The sequence below is a fragment of the Neofelis nebulosa genome, chromosome 15 (genome assembly GCF_028018385.1).
Source record: "Neofelis nebulosa isolate mNeoNeb1 chromosome 15, mNeoNeb1.pri, whole genome shotgun sequence".
Lineage (NCBI taxonomy): Eukaryota > Metazoa > Chordata > Mammalia > Carnivora > Felidae > Neofelis > Neofelis nebulosa.
The window spans coordinates 20933837-20951780 of NC_080796.1; the positions used below are offsets into that span (position 1 = coordinate 20933837).

General features: G+C 36.0%; 1 protein-coding gene and 1 long non-coding RNA gene across 12 annotated transcripts in view; one reads left to right on the forward strand and one right to left on the reverse strand.

Annotated features, from left to right (window-relative positions):
• The window catches only part of DNM3 (dynamin 3), a 575498-nt gene that overhangs the window by 314397 nt on the left and 243157 nt on the right, over positions 1-17944 (forward strand). The window lies entirely within an intron of this gene.
• Positions 5280-11814, reverse strand: LOC131496607 (uncharacterized). Of its 2 annotated transcripts, XR_009254567.1 has the most exons (3): positions 11053-11760; positions 8827-8920; positions 5280-7278 (listed from the first exon to the last, which is right to left on the reverse strand). It is a non-coding gene; the product is annotated as an uncharacterized LOC131496607 (long non-coding RNA). The 2 variants fall into 2 exon arrangements; XR_009254566.1 differs by having other exon boundaries at positions 8827-11814.

The following is a 17944-nucleotide window of genomic DNA, read 5'->3' on the forward strand; positions in this document are numbered from 1 at the left end:
GTCCCAAAAATAAATAAAAAAACGTTTAAAAAAAAAAAAGAAAGAAAGATCTGTTTATGGGGGTAAGGATAGTTTGGGCATGCAGGCTTGTATGTCCACATATATTCCCTTGTATTTGGGATGGATGATACTTAGATCCTTTGATTTCTATCAAAATAACAACATAAGGATATATTTAGTACTTTACTAAGGATTTAGGGAAGCAATACAACAATTCAGACAGCCTCAAATGCCTCTGTACAACAGTTTTTATCCAGTGGACACACACACGGGTATGTTACTGGCTGCTCTAACCCTGTGCTGGCCTAGCCCAATGACAATACATTGGCTTCTCTCTTTCAGTCTCGCCTCCTATTTCTTCCCTCAATGCTGTTAATATGGATTGCCCCAAAATCAAGGCACTTCTCCCTCTGTTATATACATCCATTCAGCTCTTCTTAGAATCTAGTTCAGCCTTTGCTCCAGCCTCATTTTTGTATATCCAAACTAGTCAAAATGCTGAACCAAACCAAATGGACTTCCAATTAGCAAGATGCTCCCTAGTTTGACAGTAATTGTGGTTGTAAATTGTATTCCACTATTTATTCTCCCTGTTTAAAGTCATGAAGGCCAGCTTTCAATCTGAATGATAATCTTGATGATGATCATTGTCATCATAATGGTTAACATTTATTGAGTATATATAGTTTCCCAAGCACTGAGCTAAGTCAGTATTTTATTTACATTCCCCATTTTATTTTTATTTTATTTTTAATTTTTTTTTACATTCCCCATTTTAGAGATGAAGACTGAGACACAAAGAGAATGAGTAATTTAGCAAGCTACTCAATATTGGTGCTATGCTCTTAATTGCCTGAACACTTCCTAACAAACATTTTCTGGACACCTGTTATGCACTAGACTCTATCCTTTAGTCACTAAGGATAAAATGGTTAGCAAGGAATTCATGGTACCTGCCCTCATGAAGGATATTTACCAATAAAGAAAACATATAAACAAAACAAAACAGGGAAGCCCTATCAGATGTAGATTATGAAAAAAATAAATCCAGTGATATGTTTGACTTAAAAGGTGTCTGGGATGGGGATTACATCACTGGGGGGACATTGAATTGGGTGGTCAGAGGTTTATGTTAATGCTTTGAGGCAAGATTGAGCCTGCTGAATTTAAGAAACTGAATTAAGGCCAGTGTAACTGGAGCAAAGAGAGAAAAGAACTCTATAAAAGATTAAGGATTTTGACCCTAAGAATGATGAGAAGCCTTGGAAGTTTGTAAGCTGGAGAGTCACATAATAAGATCTGACTTTTTTTACAGATCCTTTTGGTTGCTTTGTAGAAAAATGGATTGGAGGAGTACAAAACTGGTTTGGGGGTTTGTTAGGAAGGTATGGCTATGGACTATCTAAGAGATAATAGCTTGGGTTGGGGTGGGTTGATGGAAATTGATAGAAGTAGATAGATTTAAGAGATTATTTCAGGTGGTGAAAATTGACAACTCCTCACCCATGATATGTAGTGGTTCAGTGTTTAAGTTCCTGCTAAATTGTAAGCCTCTTGAGACCAGGAGCCATTGTCTTATTTACTGTTCTACCACCGTGAACATGGCACTGGCAGGTGACAGTAAATATCGGTTGAGTGAAGATGTGATTAAGCAAATAAATAATATTTATTTAGTACAGCCTAATAATTCATCTTGTCCTCTTATCTCAGGTACCTAAACTAAATTATTTAATTACAGAGTAAACTTAGAATTTGAGGTTGTCTTAAAATTTTCTTAATTTTCATCATTGAAGGTTAATGGACTTTTTTTCCTCCTCTGACTATATAGCTTCCTGAACTGAAATCATTTAAGCAGAAAGTAAATTTCCTAATGTTATTTTAAAACATTATAAATATATTTTGTACAATTCTTAGAAATGATTTAGAAAAGGGCTAGGTGTAGAATTAAAATAGAAAGTGGGACGCTGGGGTGGCTCAGTCAGATAAGTGTCCAGCTCTTGGTTTCTGTTCAGGTGATGATCTCACATTTAGTGGGTTCGAGCCCTGTGTGGAGCTCTGCGCTGGCAGTATGGAGCCTGCTTGGGATTCTCTCTCTTCCTCTTTCTCTGCCCCTCTCCTGCTCATGCTCTCTCTCAAAATAAATAAATAAATCAACATTAAAAAAATTTTACATGGAAACTTTCATTTCAAAAAGGATTTTGGGTTTAGATACTTTTATATTAATACTTTAAAACCAGGGGCACCTGGGTAGCGCGGTTGGTTAAGCATCCAACTTCAACTCAGGACATGAACTAATAGTCCGTGGGTTCGAGCCCTGTGTCAGGCTCTGTAATGACAGCTCAGAACCTGGAGGCTGCTTCAGAATCTGTCTCCCTCTCTCTCTGCCACTCCCCCCCCCTCTCAAAAATAAATAAACGTTAAAAAATTTTTTTTAAATAATTAAAAGAATACTTTAAAATCAGATCCGGAAAAAGAGGATGGCTTTTATTTAAAATATGTATAAAATATGAATTTTAGAAGAATAGAGTCTGATAAAGGGAGAAAAAAGCCATTTTTCTCTTAATGTCAATGAGAAATATATGAATGATAGTTAAAATCTCTGAAGGGGATTGCTAGTTTATGTATAATGGTAGTGTGTAGCCAATATTTATTCCATTTTTATCATCCAACATGAAGATTAAAATCATAACGGAATACTCAGAGGAAGCTAGGGTAATTGAACAGAAGTGTTCCCAATGAAAATGTGCTAACCTTATACTATTGAAGAAAATCCAAACTCTGCATTGAAATAAGAACATTCTTTGGACTCTTAAAAAATTACAGGCCTCACTTTTGTGGGTTGAAGTATTTGGATTGCTTGATAAAGAGATTACATAATTCCTTTATAGGGATAATTACTTAGTATTGTTTTTATTATGTAGCTGTAACAGATGACAAGTGTAACTTAGGTAGTAGAAAACAAAATGACAGCTATATCCCTGGATGGCCAAAGTTGTGAGACCAAGAAGTCACAGAAATCTTCAGCTATTTCCATTTTCACTTAGACTTTCAAGATTCTGCCTGTTTTCCTCTACGTCTGCATGATCCTCGCGATGAGGAGGTCAGGATTAACCCTGTGAACACTATTTACACTCCTTGCTGAGTTGTTTTAGTTAGCTAAAACTTAGATATTTTTTACCAAAAAAAGAAGTCGAATAAATATTGAACTTTAAAACATTTATGTTACTTAAAATTCTTCATGATTTTAGTTGTGTTTTTTCACACATGTAGATTTTTAACGTAGGATTATTTCATACAAACATTTCCACATTTTGGCATTATCCAAAGATTTATAATTTTGAAAAATATATACAACAACCCATAATGGCAAATGCTATTTCAAATTTATTAAGTATGTTTAATAGACCCAAACCCACTCCCCTAAATGTATTTTTTATCTGACTTAAAAGTTTATTCTAGAAGAACAATATTACTCTTTACCAGAAGAGTGCAATTTTTAAATGTGCTTCATTTAATGAATTTAAATAAATATAACCTTCTTTCATTCTTTCAGGCATTTTTTGAAAGCCTGAAATGTAAAACTAAAATGTTAACCTCAAAGTTTAAGGGAATATTATTTGAAATGTTTTCCTGGAGTGGCTCACTTAAGGATGACTCCATTGGCCTCCTAGCTTTCCCTTTGGAGTTTGCTGGAATGGAACAGTCTTCTTTATGTTCTGACCTAATATCATTTCATCTGGAGAGGTCCCAAGCCCTGTCCTGGGATTGCCTTGCAAGGGTCCAGTAGAGTGATCCAGATGTGGAGTCCTCTCGCCATTTGCTGCTTGTCATATCAAACATTTAAAATTGGGCAGTAATATGTAAATATCTTGTGAGACATTTTTCTGTCGTCTTCCTGTTTATATTTTACATTTTGTGAACTATTGGTTAGTACTTTATTTGCTAGTAATAGGACTTTCATTTAAGGTAAAAACCTTCATTGCTCAGTGTGTTTAGCATAAGTATATTTTGCAGATGACCTATTTCCTAAGGCCCGTTGCATTTAGCCTTAATTATATTTTTACTTCATAGTTTTGCCCACTTTTTTCTTTTCTTTTTAAAGAAACTATAGTGTCATGTTTAGTAAAATAGCACAAAATCCTGTAAATTTTTAACCTCATGAGATTTTTAGCCTTAAGACTAAGTCTTTTATTTTAAAAATGAAATAGCTGAATAAAAATAGTTTTTTAAACTGAGAACAAACTGAGGGTTGATGGGGGGTGGGAGGGAGGGGAGGGTGGGTGATGGGTATTGAGGAGGGCACCTTTTGGGATGAGCACTGGGTGTTGTATGGAAACCAATTTGACAATAAACTTCATATATTGAAAAAAAAATAGTTTTTTAGTCCAAAATATATCCCTGAAATATTTAGTTAAATTTTTTAAAAATTTTATGTAGCCTGGTGCCACATTTTAAAAAGTTTGACCAGAATCTAAGGAAAATAAAATTAATTTTAAATACTGAAGTTAAAAACATTTAAGTGAACCAAATCAAAGTTAACAATTTTCTAATTTTATCTATCTCCCACCATTTTGCCCGGCAGTGTTTGAAACATTCATATACATAAGACAACCCTGATCATTTCACTGCAGTTCACAGTATGTAAACTGAAGTTTTGGCATTTCCTCAAAAGACATGGTAAAATATTGTTATCACCATTAATCCCTTTGCTTGCTCTTTTTGAAAATAATTGAATTGCCTGAACATCTCAAGAGTTTCAGAGTTTACAGTGAATGGGAGCATGTATTCCAAGTGAATGTGTTGGTCTGGTAAATTCCACCTTTCGAACTGTAGTGTAATCTCCTTCTTAATTAAACAATAACACAGTAATAAATCTTGATGTGCCATGACACCTGGGAATATCAGAGCTTCAATTTCAATTTTCAATATATCGGCAGAGGAGAAGCAACTCTTTTATGTTGGAAATACTCTTTTCACTATGTTTTGCCCAGACCCAAACTGGTAGTTTATTAACTCAAAATACATGATTCCCTAGAACATTCTGTCTTCCCTCTTCTTCTTTTTTTTTTCTCCTTCTCTCTCTTAAAAAGTCATGATATAGAAAACTAAACTTAGTTCTTGGAGTAGGATTATTAGAATCATTTGCTCTCTGTCAAGCATCAGACTGAAGTTATATTGTTTTGTCATATTGATTATGGGGTGCTGCAAAGCTGTGTACAATAAATGTCAAGGGTAGTAAGTGACAACAGTTAGGAAAAGAGAACTATAGAAAGCAAAGGAACATTTTCAAAAATGGGTTTTATTATATTTCATAGGCACCACTCACTTTACTTTTGGTGGGTTTCAATATTTGAATCAAAATATAATAATAATAATAATACATACGAATTAAGTATTAAACCAACAGATTAAAACCCCAGGCCCCCGCGCCCCTCATTTTGGTTGTAGTTCTTGGTGTAGATGCTATGGTGTGAGGGCTGCTTTCTTTCAATGGCTGGTTGTCATTCAGGCTGGGTTGTCGTGTGACTGCCTGTCTGTGCCTGCTGTACAGGTGAGCGGATGTTCTGCACAGCAAGTGTAGACAGGCAGTCACATGACAACTCCGTCCAGCCAGGCCCTTGGTTCCTTCGGGCTTCCTTTGCTCATGGGCAGATACAATCAGTCTGTTTTCCAGATTTGGTGATTTTGGAGGGTCAGGGGAAAGGGAGAGAAACACACAATAGAATTAAACATTAAAACATTATGGAACTAAAACAAGTTAGACTTTTGACTTTATTCAGAATGTACATTTTTACATTTGTTCCAAATGTGCTAACATGGATAATTGACGTGACAGAAAACTCACATCGAAATTTTAAGGAAAAACAAAACAAAAGATTAAATATAAGGTTTATTCTTAAATCCAATTCATATTATTATTACTGGCCCACATGCAGTCAGAGTTCAGAGTAATTGAACCAGATGTTTTTCCTCTTCACAAAAACTCTGCATATTTTAATACTGAAGTTAAAGATAAAGACTATGTTTATACATGTTTCTTGTAGTAGATAAGTACCATAGCCCATGAAAAAGAAACTTGTCATTTACATGGAAACGGCAGCCATTTTCAAAATAATTTATGAGCCTAATGTATCTGGCAGTTCAACCAGCCAACTTTGGTATCTGATGCTTTGAGAGTGGGATTTTACATGGGAATGTATTTTTGCCAATACTCCATAAAGCAACAGGAACTTATTTAAATTTCTCATATTCTTTTTAATGTAAAGTTTTTAAGTATGGATGTGAAAACCAGATAAAAAGCCATTGTGAGCTTACGTGCTTCTCCTAATTAACTACAGCGCCATGCCATGAATCAAAAGGGTATAAACTAAAAGTTGTTACACACAGTGATGCTCAGAATGTGTTGTTGACATTGATGGTACCATACAGTTACAAAATAATACCTTAAACACAGAAAAGGAAACTTCATTTCATATCCAAAAAGTAGAACCAAACTCTTTGGAAAATTTTCTTATAATTTGTGTAAGAAAGAGTTAATGGTGTTAAACAGAGAAATGTAATTCTGATGACTCAAGAATAATTCTGGCTATTTTAATATAAATGATCAATTCACATTCATAGAGGCATTTAGCAAGTTCCCCTGCCCTTTAAAAACTAAAATATTTAGATAGTCAAAATTCCAGTAAGTGGGATTTCTTCAAAAACAAAACAAAACCTTATTGTCAAGGAGTATGTGCCTTGGAGTTTTTTTCAAAGAATTTTAAAGAAAACACATAGTTTGTTATTTCCCTTTAATGATAAAATTATGAGAAAATAGCAAGTAGAAGCTTTATGGAGAGGAAAATGTTTGTAGAGACTTAAAAAAAATCACAGTTTCTACACATCTGAACTTTTATGCATTAATTAGATATGGTACAATTAGCTGATAAGTGAAATTTTCCATTTATTTGATTTAAAGAAAATAAATGTCTGATTCTGTTTCTGGTCATCATTCTGAGTAGAGAATTTTTTTTTTCTGATAGAATCAAAAATGTCAGTAAACTTGGCTGCTATTTAGATAATTACAAGGTCAGAGTATGCAAAAACAAATACCTTAAGAAACTATTTTGTTATTGTTGCTTCATTCAGTGTAACAGAAAATATTTAGAGTGATTCACTTACAAAGAATATATTGGTGGAAATTAAAAATTACTGTAATTCTGTATAGCTTTCCCTCTCTCTCCCATAAATAATTTGATCCAGTTAACTCTGCTCAATTAAAGGAATGATGCATGCAACCTGAAAAAATAGAAAGAAATATTTGTGAGTTTATATGCTATATTTTAATATGAAACAGTTCTATTAAACCAAGATATCCAAAATATTTGAGCCTGAAAAACCGTAACTTTTTTTCAAGGAGAAAAAAAATCTTGCTGAAAAATATGTACTCTATTCATAAGACTTTTAGATAATTCATGTTTCTAATAGATTTTTAAACTATAATTGTAGTAAGTATGTTGCATATGCACACTTTATAGTGCTATTGGAGCTGTCTTTAACCTTGTTAAAAACATGAAAGGCTGAAAAAAACATTTAAGACTTTTTTCCAATCTTCCAAATAGAGTGAATATCAATCCACTATCACGTAAAATACTAGCTAAAATATCAAAGCGCTATTTACATTATTATCATAACATGTAATTTTTAATATGGTTATTACACCTCATTTTCTTTTGTCTTCTATTTATTATCTTAAGGGAAAAAAATGCATTGAAAGAATTATCTTCTAAGTCCTTTACAGCAAAATTCAGCCAAAGCAGCTTCAGGAAACTGGCTGTCACGATAGGTCAGGAAATTCAAAATGAATATTTAATTATTTTCTTTAATTTACCTCATCATCTCTATTTATTAAAACTGATAACGCTTGTTAATAAGAAACTTTCAAAAATGGATAAATATTTCTATCTACATAGTTTGTAGCACATTAAGGTAAAAAGATAGAAGAAACCAAGTAAGAAAGTTTCTGTCTTCACTGAAGACAATTTCCTGTCTCCTCTCAGGTTAAAGCCTGACCTTCTAATTATTTTAAGTTGAGATTTCTGAGTGATGGCCGCTTAGTTATTATTTGGACATTATTGTGATGGGTGGGATATTCTCTTTAGAAAAGAGGAAAAAGGGTTGTTTTTATAGAGAAAAATCTCTTGTAGAGTAATTGAAAGCTTTGGCTTCTCTTTACTAAGGATAGACACTGGTGGATGAGTGAACTTCTTCTCATTATCAAGTTGTAGTTTTTTTAAATTTCCTTAAGAACAAAAAAGGAAAAATTCTTTCATTAGAAGTTTTATGCCTAAACTTTTTCCCACGGCGTGAAAAACTTGGGTGGTCTGTAAGGCGAGAGGTGGGGGTAGACAGTATATTTTGGTCTTTTAAAAACATAAACACATTATCTGGGCCGAAAGACAGAAATGCCAAGCAGGAAGGATGTTAAACCTATTGACTAATTGCAAGAAAGTGATCAGTGTGAAATTTGGTCCCATTGTAAACAAACTTTCTTTGATTTTGAGATCTTTGGCTTAAAAAAGAGAGTGAGGTTTTGAAAATATAAACTTTTATATTGATCCTCTTTCACTTAGGAATTGATGGTATTGAGTCTAAAGCCCTTAATTTCCTTTCTCTTAGATACTAGAAAAAGTTTTCCTTTTAACCCAGTACCTAGCCTAACTTACCAGTCATCCACGCACTAAAACGAAAAGCAACTACTCAGCTTCAATGAACTGCAGTTTGGACAGACCCCTGAAAACATTTTTCTCTTTCTGACAATGTACGGTGTTTAATTTTAATACTCACCATCATATCCAGGGGTAGTTTTACTTGAAGATGTCACTGTTGGTTAGTTTCCTCTGGAATAGATCCCATGACCTCTAAAATATTTGTATATCTCCTTATAAAGTAATATCAAAATAAAGTTAAACATTGTTCTAATTACCCTGGAAATAGACACGGTTATTTTATGATATGTGTGTATACGTGCTGGTACAAACTGCTTAACTACCACTGCTTAAACTACCATCCTTGCCTTCAGTCAGCAGGAGTTTATAAAGTGAGTTTTACTTTGGATCTTTAATTTAGCTCATGCAATTTAAAAGTAAGTGTGATTCCTTTTCATTTGTTTAAAGCTTGCATCAAAAATGGGTCCTCAGGACTCCACCAAGCACTTGCAGGCACTCCTCGGCTACCCCCTTACAAATTAATTCTTATGCTCCTATTCCTGTATTTATGCCAAGGACACAATCGAGTCCCCTCTGTCTCCAGACTAAAAGTCATCCTAGGGAGAAATTTGGTGGGCAACCAATTGTGGTTGGTTTCTTAGAAACAAAAAGGCGATTTAAGATGAAGACAGACATTTAAATTGAATATACGTGAATGAAGGCAAGTTATGAAATTCTGTCATTTCTACAGAGTAAAAAAACGAAAACCGAAAACCAAAAAAAGCCCGTTATGCTATCTTTCTTCTTTAGTAACTGCTTCAGTTAGTAAAAATATATATCGGAGAAAATAAGCTTCTGTATTTACCTAATAGGATTTTTTTTTGTTTTCTTATGTAAAAGAAACTATATAGATTTTAAATATCTCTTGTTCTATTAAAAATAATTAATATGGAAGCCTCTAAGTCACAATAGAAAAAACAAAGGAAGACTTTACTATATCATCTAAGTGGAGAAGATAACTAAATTTATCCATGCTTTTTATATTTTAACTAAAAACCATGAATAAAAGGTTATATGTACTTTACACCAGTTTGAGGATGATCAAAAGGGTCATTTAAAAAAGTAGATTGTTTTCACGAAAGATAACTTGGGGAACCTTGTTTAATAAAATGGGTCGCAAAAGAGAACATGTGATAATTTTGAATTGTTGCAAAATGTGTAATTTAGAAAAGGATTTGTTCAGAAATCACTGTAATTGTAAAAAATTTAAAGGAGGACAAAAAGGGATCACATCCACTTTTTCATAAAAAACTATAGAACAGATGTTTTCATTATATAGAATTGTTTGGGAGTAGATATAAATGGGGGTTGAGGGAATTAGGGGTGAGGCAGTAACATTTTTCCAGAACTTTCTTTAAGAGACCCACCTTTAAAGGTCAGCAAGGATCATATTGCAACCTAGACTTTCTCTATTATTCTCTCTATTGGGATTTCATTCAGCTTAAGGGTTTTCCTCCCTCCCACCTTCCCCACCCATCCCCCTTCACCTCCAGGACAGCTGGAAACTGACCAAAGAAAACTTTGCCTTCGTTTACAAATTCCTTTTTTATCAGTGGGTTTCTAGACAAAGTACCTTATCATTTTAAATGCTCAGAGAAATAGAAGCATTGTAAAATATAGGCATGAGGTCTCAGCTGACCAGCAATTATCAACCATTTTTTGATTTAAAAAAAAAATGTGACACAGATGTATATTGGGATATCCGAAGACAGAGGTTTCTTCTATTCTGTGACTTAATCAGTTGCTGACTCACTAGGTTCTGGGTTGGCGCTCTTTTCTGGGTCAGTCCCATTTGTATTGTCTGGTGGGCAAGAACTTGGCAGCCTCTTCTTTTATTGTTAGATATTATCATGTACGTAAATTTTCAAAAAAAAGCACTCTTCAGATAACATTGTAGAAATAGCCAATATTCTTTACTTTGAAGCAAAATGGATTCAGTACCGGGGAGGTTAAAAGTTCTACTACAGCCCTTATTCAAGTAAGTTTTTAGGTCTTTGTATTATTAATTTCAACAATTAACAACTAGCCTCATTAAGTTATTCTTAAGTGTCTGGAGGCTTTTCATATTTCATTTTAAAGGAAGAAAAACTTTAAACTTAAAAATATACTTGACTTCTAGATCTTCAGAAATCAACTAACATACAGTAAATCGCTATATACCACATATTGTTACTCTTTCAAAACTAAATGCATTGCTTCGCATGACACATATACCTCTGTTTCTCTCGCATGTGAACGCAAATCATTGGCTCCCCACCTCGGCTCTCCTGGGCACAGACCAGGTGAGCAGTCAAGGAGGCCTTACCCACAGGTCTTCTTTCCAACAGTCCTTTCTCAGCGGTGTCCCCGAGGGCTTCTTGGTCCCTAGTGTGTAAAACCTGTGAAGAAAAACACTGGGTATGAGATTTGAAAAAGCAAACAGAAGTCTTCTCCTTGGAAACAGCAACTTCTGTCCCCAGCCGTCCGTGGCGTTGCGCTCCCCTGCCCAGTCTAACCAATGTGCAGACTACTGTACAACGGCATTGTCCTGAACAGGTAGTCTGAACACTGGGGCGACGGAGCAGGATCTCCAGAAGCTTCCATCTGTGTACTTAAAATCCTGTCCCGGTCTTTGGGAAAAGCCTCCCTTCCTGCACCAGGGGTTGCATTCGGCTATCCCCCCTGAATTCTGCTGCACTGACTGAGACACACTCAAGGGCTGTGATTTCCAGTCTTGACGTGGCACATTTGCTGCAGACTGGGGAACTGGCAATGAATTTAGGACCAGGAAAAGGGGGAGGGCTGGGCTGGAGAGTCCATATATGGGATGATGTCACCCTGGGGAGGTTTGGGTATGCGCGGTGCCGCTGGAGAGACCGCTAGAATCGCCTGCTCTCAGACATGGGTCTGTGCATAAAATGGTACCAGATGTTTTAGTGTAATGTTAAGCAGTCATTTCATCTTCAGGCCAGATTTTTTTCCTCAACTGGGCAGGAAGTGGGCCTCAGTATGGAAAAGCTGTAAAAAAAGAGTCGAGATGTACAGTTCTGCTGTGGCCAACTGAAAGTGAGCTAGTGGAGAGGTACAAATCTGCTGTCCGATCCAGACTAGAAAAGTAATTTGAAGATAGAGGGTAGATAAAAAAGAAAAAAAAAAAGTAAACAGAAAGTTGAGCACTGGAAGGGAGGGCTCGTTTGCAAACTTTTTTGAGCTGCCCTGTGGCACTTTATTTTCTGGTATTTCACTCGTCAAAAAGGGCAGATAAGTTCATTTTTTTTCTCTCTCTCTCTCTTTCCCTCCTCCTCCTCGTCTGTTGGATCTGTCAGCGGCTTGCAGGCTGCTCTAGACTTGAACAGTAATTATAGCAACTTCCTGAAAGTGAAGCCCCCATGAAAAGTCTGGAGAAATGTTCTTTGTCATGGCCTCTACATGAGTAATTAGTTCCACATGTGGCCTTCCTCGTTTCCCTCAGCGATTTTGGCTGGCTCTCAGAATGCCGTGCTATATAGTCCGACCTAAAGAAACTTTAAAGTTTTGATTTCAAACCTCCGCTATGAAATAACAGCTTCAGTCTCCTAACAAATTGCCTCTGGTAGATCCATCCTCTTAGGTCCAGCATTCTTTTTCACCGTGAATTCTTGATTCTGTGTTAATACTTTTGTTTTAATGGTATGCTATTGCTCAGTTTTATCTCTGGTTAACTAAGTCTGTTGAAATTTGCCAAGTACCGCTTGACCAAAGGTTATAACGTATCAGCCCACTGGCATCTACTTCTCTTTTCCTGTTGTTGCTGTTTTCAATTATATATACTGTTGAATATCCCGGGTATATAGCCCTGTGACTTTCCCTCCATAGAATTCTGATTAAAGTTTGAGTTACTTCAAACAAGAGCTTGATTAATTGCCCTTCCAGAGATCAAAATGTGAGAAAATTCCTAGGTAGCTTCCAAATATAATTTGAGTAGCCAAACTATGAAACTTAGTAATCTTTAAAGAATTACTACTAAAGCAATTCATTTCTACTGGACTTATGCAATACTTTTTAGAGGCAGAAAAATCTACCTCTTTTTTAAATAGATTGCGTTAAATATTTTAAGAAGCTTCAAGTGAGAGAGAACTGCCTTAAAGCCTTCACTTATCGTGAAATGTCTTCTCGTGAATTAACATACCATTAATGGGATCTACAGTTATGACAAGCCCTGGTCACCTGGGGAGGAAGATTAAATAAGATAAAAAGGAATTATCCAGCAGGTTAGGATGGAACAGAGAGATTAGCATTGGGTACATCATTCATAGAGGGATTGAAACTATCAGTGGAAATCAGAGGGATTGCTTCCTATCCCTGTACTTGTACTTCCAAACTGGTGTCTCCAGGGCCTCTCCTGTAGTGTTTGAGCAAGTCCAGGATGCCTCAACTCCTTTTCCCCCCGTCACTGCTTGTAGAATACTGGAAATAGGCAAGCGTGACTTCATGCAACCTAATAGTCTCATTACATGTGGATGCCAACTCTGCCATTGTTCAGTGTCCATATGTTTGTTCACAAGTCATCATAGAGGAGTCATGAGCCAATGGGACAATAGTCAGCCAGGAATCCAGCATTCCAGGTGTGGGTTTGTTTCTGCCACAAATAGTGAAAGCCTTTCCTCTGCCTTCTTCTATTTATATCGATGACACATGCCTTGGAAATTTTAGGTAAGGCGGAGGAAAGGTGGTTCTGATCGTACTGCTCCATGATTTCATCTTAGTTCGCACATCTATAGTTTCTCAAATATAAGAGAGATCCTCTCTTGAATAGGGGATTTTATGAAGTTTTACTCAAGGAACTCAAATTTATAACTGTCTTTACAGCTTTTGAAGCATTTTAAATGATCTCTTGTGGAGTACAACTATACAGGTCTTGCCCTTCTTCGCACATGTACCTGTCTCATTGGGCTTCCAGTTGACTAACACGCTTTAGAGTTCTCTTTCCTTCAAATAGCTCAACAAATATATATTATTGCCGACTCATATGCTGGTCACAATGCCAGGGACTGGGCATATAAGGGTTAAGAAGATATGATTCCTGCCCTCAAAGAGCTCACACTTACTTACAATATTAAGAATGCTAATCTGTTCCTTTCCAGAAAAAAAAAAAAAAAAAAAAAAGAATGCTAATCTATTATCAAACTCAATCTAAAAAAAAATCTTTCATGCCTTTGTGGAGAGTCTGTTGGTATTCATTTGGAAATGGCCTGAGGACTTTTTCTATGTCTGTGAAGTTATCAGTTAAATACCTGAAATATGATGGGCTCTAGAAAGCACAGTTACGCACAACAAAGACTCGCCTTTGAGAATTAATGTTATTTAACTTGCTATTTCAAAGCACATGGACCAAAGTGATTGTTTGAATCAGTGGATAGTTTGGGGTGACTATAAAATTTGTTCTATCTTAAAATGTCATGAAAGGAAACACTATTTCAGTTGGTTATCATTCCCAAGCTTGGCAAATTTTTATGACTTTAGAAATTCTCAAATTGAAACCAGGACTTGTTTTGTTTCTGTGTACTTACAGACGAACGGGGTTACTAGTGTTTACAATAGAGTATTTTGTGACATCCAGATATGGTGTCACAGATAGTATTTATACTCTCTACTTCAGATAGTATTTATATAGCTTTAATTTTTGTGTTACAAAATTAGTGCCACGGGCACTATAAAAGTTCAATCAATAGAAAGTATGTAAAGAAAAAGTTAATCATGTTCCCTTCCAACCTCCTAACGTTTCTGCTCTCCCAAATTAATGGTAACAGTTTTGGGTGATTCTTTTTACCACCTTCCTCAATGGCCGTTTATGGCTTCTTTAAAGATTACAAAATCTTTTCACATACAATGTGTCAGTTACTTATAATAATCCTATGGGGCAGATACTATCATCATTCCCATTTTATTGATGATGAAATTGAGGCTCGAAGTTAAGCATGTTACTTTGTGGAATTACAGTAAGTGACAGAACGCATCTTTTTTCTAATTCAAACACCTGTGCCCCGAAGCATATTGTCAGCCCTCAGAGACCATTTTTTCCCCTACAGAATTCTTATGGCACTTATATTGCCTGTGATTCATTTGTTAATTATCTGCTGCCTTCTCTTCGTTTTGTACTGAAATGTTACCAAATATTTCACATATATGGATTTTTCCCCAAATAGAATATAAGCTGATTGAAGGCAGGGACGGTATCTTTATACTTCAATTTGCCTGTGGTAGGCCATTCAAGAAACTGGTGAATGAATAAAAGCTACACAGTATTCAGGTGGTTTCTGATCAAACATTTATCCGGACAATAATTCAAGAATTACAGCATCTTATTTTCTAAATTTAAATGGAAAATATGGATGCAATTGTAACATTTCTATTGGTGTACTGCAGCTGTGTATCCGATAGCGCTATTCTTTTATAAATAAATGTGAACATTGGGCCAGCCATATTTCCTTGCTTATTTTTGGCCTTGTAATCTTCTGGAAGCATCCTGTGTAGCTATCGGTCATGTAATCTTGTGTGAAAAGCAGGATCTAACCAAGTTGTGGCGTTTCCTTTCTTGTTGTTTTCTCCTTCCCAGTTTGTATTTGAGATAAAAATCTAGTTGACCCCAGTTCGTTGCAAATTAGACAAGATAGCCCCACTTAGTTTGGCTTTATGTGATGTGGATTAGCACTTGTTTTTTGTTTTGTTTTGTTTTGTTTTGTTTTGTTTTGTTTTGTTTTGTTTTATTGGAGGCAATGCAATCCCCTAATCGCCAGTATTTCCTATTTTGTTAGGGCCCAAAAGGACTGGGAGATTTGTTGTAGCAAAGCTTTCCCCTTTCTGTCCTTCCCTGACTCTCAAATGGCTGCCTTCAGATCACTGCAGTGAAGTACCCTTTTAGGCAGAGAGATGCAAATCAGAGGCTGTGAAATAGAGGAGAAATAGTTCAGAAGAGTTAACAGATTTTCCTTCAACAACCGAAAAAGAAGTGAAATTAGAATAGCTATAAATCATAAATTTAATGCAACTGACTTTACAATCTTCAAAAAGCTTACGAAAGGCGAAGATTGTGAGAGAGTTGATTTTAAAGCGTACATTTACTAATGCATGTTTTGTTTTGCCTGTCTCTAGAATTTCCATTGCTGAGTCTGTTTATTTAGAAATCAGCGTCTAACCAAAAGCAGTATATATTTTATGAACATTCTTTCCTCAAATCAATTGAGAAAGATAATGTTACGCCTTTGAGTTTTACTAACCACTGGCGTGCACAGCAGCCATTTCTATATTTCAGTAACATAATACATCCGGCAGACAAACCTTAAAAACTCTGGCTCTCTTGAAAACCAGTCGCAGGAAGGTAAATATATGATTTATGACTCTAGTAAAATTTGAAGCACTGTCTTGAAATCTTCAGGGGAAGGCAAGATAAAGGGATTGGAAAATTGGTGCTGGCCTTTCTAGGCAGATTTTAAGTGAGAGCGTCCTAGGAATGCAGTCTGCTGCCTGCTTCAACCCCCAAAAGCTGATGAGCATCATCTGAATGCTATGTGCTATCTATTGAAGCGTTCTATTGAATTCCACGTTACAATCAGACTTTAAAATGAGAGCTAGCTCACTTGGACCAGAGAAATATGGTGTCCTAAGGTCACTGACAATTTTAGAATATTGCCTCCTGATGTCTTTTGGCATCACCAATATTTTATTTCCTTAGTATGACTCAGAAACGAGCATGTATGATATCAAAAAGGAAAAAAATCTCTGTATACATCACATAAAGACTTAGAAACCACTTTTTTGCAGGTGTAGAGAAAGTGTCCTTTCTGTGGCCAGAGGGTCTAGTGAAGCATATTGGCTACAAGGAAGCATGTGTGTGAAAGGAAACTTTCTCCTTTACCCCAAATACCTGCAATTATGTAGTAGGTCGTTTTAGAAGCTCCACGTTTTTAAGTGATGATAGGCATACTTGGGTAATGTAGGACACTGTGTCTTTATTTTAGGATTTATAATCCTCTGGTATATTCAAAAGGGGAAATACAAATTATTTGAATTGCTAAAAGGGTTTGATCCAACATAAATTTGTTTAGTTGAGTATATTGTAAAATCGCTAGCTTCTTGATTCTGTTCAGACTCCAGAGAATTTATTCAAGCAACATATGAGCCCGTATTAAAATACTTCTATTCATGCCACCATGGGAATGTGCTTAACTTTTACAGGCCCTCTCCCCACCCCACCCCCCCACCAAAGCACTTAGTGTATAAATTAGTTCATGTTGAAAGGTTATTTACATGTTGCGAATGAGTATTAATCGCATATGTTTATAAACACTTATATTATTTGCATAGTAAACAACCAAAAATGGCTTCAGTTTGCCTTACAGAATCAGATTATGTAACTTCACTGACATCCAGGCCTATAGTGGAAAAGCTGTAGAGAAAGGGAAGTATACCATTTTCCGTTTTTGAAGGTTTGTTTTATTTCTTTAATACCTATTTTGAGCACTTATTTTATCCCAGGCACCCTGTGCTGGGGTTTTTCACATGTAATATAATATAATCCAACAACCCTGATGGTAGGATTTCTCCATGGTCACAGATGAGGAAGTGGGAGCTCCAGGAGGCAATGCAGCGTGAGGGTTCCAGAGCTACACCATGTGTGTTTGAATCCTGGCTTCACAACTTGTCATGTGAGCTCAGCAATTATTTAACTGTTCTGGGCTCTGGCCTCCTTATCTGTAAGATAGGGTTTCTTTGAGGACTAAAAAGGCTAACGTGTGATAAAAGCTTGGAACAGGGCCTGGCCCAGAGGTGGGCCTCATTCAGGTTGGGTGCTGCTGTGAGGGCAAGCCAGGCCCCCACGTGGCTTCAGTTATTGACCCCTGATTCCAAGTCAGGTACCATGACTCCAAAGCCCAAGCAACAGCAAGTACTGTTCAGAAACAAAGTGTATTATTTTCCTCAAGGTGTTTATAATCTCGCTAGGTTATTAAACCATGTACATGTAGAACTAGTAAAAACCAGAACTAAATACTTGATTCTAATAGAAAGATGATAGGATTGTTTTGAAAACAGTGCAGTGGTAGCTGGCTCCTTAAGATAGCCTGTTGGAGAATCTTTTTGAAAAACCCATAAGTTTATCCACTTTTATTATAGTTCTGTATGTGTATGTTAAAACACACATATGTATCTAAATGTGCATGGATGTGTGGGTACAGATGTGT